Source organism: Mustela nigripes, chromosome 10 (assembly GCF_022355385.1).
Source record: "Mustela nigripes isolate SB6536 chromosome 10, MUSNIG.SB6536, whole genome shotgun sequence".
Classification (NCBI taxonomy): Eukaryota; Metazoa; Chordata; class Mammalia; order Carnivora; family Mustelidae; genus Mustela; species Mustela nigripes.
In genome coordinates, this window is record NC_081566.1 from 36870726 (window position 1) to 36873243 (window position 2518).

The following is a 2518-nucleotide window of genomic DNA, read 5'->3' on the forward strand; positions in this document are numbered from 1 at the left end:
CTTTGGTGAGTGCTGTGAAGTGTGTAAACCTGGTGATTCACAGACCTGTACCCCTGGGGATAAAAATATATGTTTATAAAAAATAAAAAATTAAAAAAAAAAGATGTACAGTTTTTGTATGTGGCAAACTAGTGTTGCAGGAGCCCGTTTTATTTGTGAGCTTCTTCAAAATACGAACAGCAGGAGTTTTTGAATTTTAAATAGTCTACAAGTGCAGTGTCCCTCTGAGGTTTTAGGGGCAAGTGACATCTTCCAAATGGGGCTGTTGTGTGTTTTTGATGTGTATTTTCCACTTGAGTCTACCCTTTTGAGAAGACACAAAATAAATACTTACAAAATAGAGCCATGGCAATTTCTGTTATTTTAAGAAGCAAGTTGGAAACTTTATTTTTTCTTTTTTAAATGAGAAGTTGTAAATGAAGAACTAGAAGAGGGAGGTCAGAAGGACCTTTACTCTTCAATCAGAAGTTGGAACCCATTGCATTAGAACATGGAATTATATGTATATGATTTTTATTTTTAAAAAGAAAATCATATGTGAATGATAGACCCATAACTATAGATTGCATTCCTAGAGAATCTATCATGAGATATAAAAGATTCGTTTTCTAAAGTTTGGCATTGCCATTAGTAATTCCAAGGCCTAGTTAGAGAAATTTAACAAAAATTTCCAATTTAATAAAGGCTGGCCCATTCTAGGGTTAAGGCTCTGGATATCATTGTACATTTATTGGGCAAAAAAGAGACTATGTTTCTTTTAAAGTTTATTTTATTTCTGGTACCAGGATTCATTGAAAATAAAAGATACATTTACTGTTCTTAAAATTCAGCTCCCAAGCCATTTATTTTTATAACAAATAAATATTTGCAGAAAACAGACATATATTGTAATAGTCCCTTGAAATCATAAAGCCGTGTTTTATAGTGATGAGCTGAATGTCTTTGCAATGATAGTTTAGAAAATAAGCTTTTAATCAAAACTCTCATACATGTACAGTGAAACTTTCACGTCTATGCTTGCTTGCTCTCTTCCCCCTAAAACACCGAATACAAAGTTTGTTTCTTTTAACCAACTGGGACTGATCTTAATTTTTAATTTACACCAGAGATTTGTTTTAAAATGTTCTCATTGCAGTATATTAGGTCAAATTAAATGTGTGGTAATTGCTCCTGCTTAACTTTAACATGTTTCTTGACATAAAGACTTTCAAATGTACAACTTCAAAGGAAAAGAATATTTGTTCAAATGAGTAGAATAGGCTATGCTTTCGTTCTCCTATACAAACTTTACAACTGGAACAAGCTGAAGGTTCTTCAAAGAGACACATTCAGAATTGAGCTTTTTCATTTCCTATTTCAGGTGAAAAGATTCGTATTGTTAAGGGTCTATTTTCCGTAATCATTCTTTTGAACGCCTCCTTACATGTCTCTTTTACATTTTCTTGGCACTTTTTTTGTTGTTGTTGTTCACTACTGACCCAGGGAAAGGGTGTGCAGGCTGTGTCATTACTTCTAAATTTAACAATGAATCTTGGAACACTGAAAAAAAATAAAATTACAATCTTTTTTTAAAAAAGCAATAATTATTGTAATAGCTAATGTTTATTGAGGCATAATACATGCTTGCTATTTTATTAATTCTTACCTATGTTTGTTTATCAAGACAGATTCTATGCCACACAGACTCTTAGTATCTCCACTTTGTAGTGGAACTGAGGCTTAGTAAAGTTTGGTAGCCAGCCTGTTGTACTACATCTAGTAAATGGCAGAGTCAAGATTTGAACCAGCCCTTGCTGGCACCGTAGGCTGCGTTCATAAACTTGCTCTTTTGGCTCTGAGTATCAATGTTGTTCATGTGTTTGGAAAAATTAGTGGAGAAAATAATGAATTTATTTTATGTCTTTTCTCTATCCATGATTAAAACAAAAACAAAACCACGTGTTACACACTCTCAACAGCACTGTACAACAGAATAAGCTTAGCTGAATTCACAACATTGAAGTTATTGTACAAAATAAACACACTCTTAAACATCCATGGGAAAGGATTATTCTCATAATACATATGAACAAAGATCACTTCATCGCTAAAGTGAGTGCCAGGAAATAAAGCCTAACAATAAATCACAAATGTCACTGTTCCATTGTCTCTCAATTTGGTAATCAGAACAAGTTCTTACCGTTTGGATCACATTTCAGTATGTTTGTCAGAGAACCCATCAATCAGTATTTGAAACAAGTTAACAGGGCACCATAAAATACAAACCACATTTATGGTAAGTATGACTCATTCACTCTCTCTGGTGAGTCCAAGGGAGCTTGGTTTTTTTTTTTTTTGTTTTTTTTGACCTAGCTGTCCCCAAACTTAGGAGACCATGTAACTGGAAATGGACATCCTATGTAAAGTCACACATGCATTTCCCTCTAGAAAAACCAGTGCTTTTTTGATTCATATGCACCTTCTCAGCATAGTAAAAGTGGGACCTCTCGTACACATAGTTAATTTTCCTAGAAAGGAG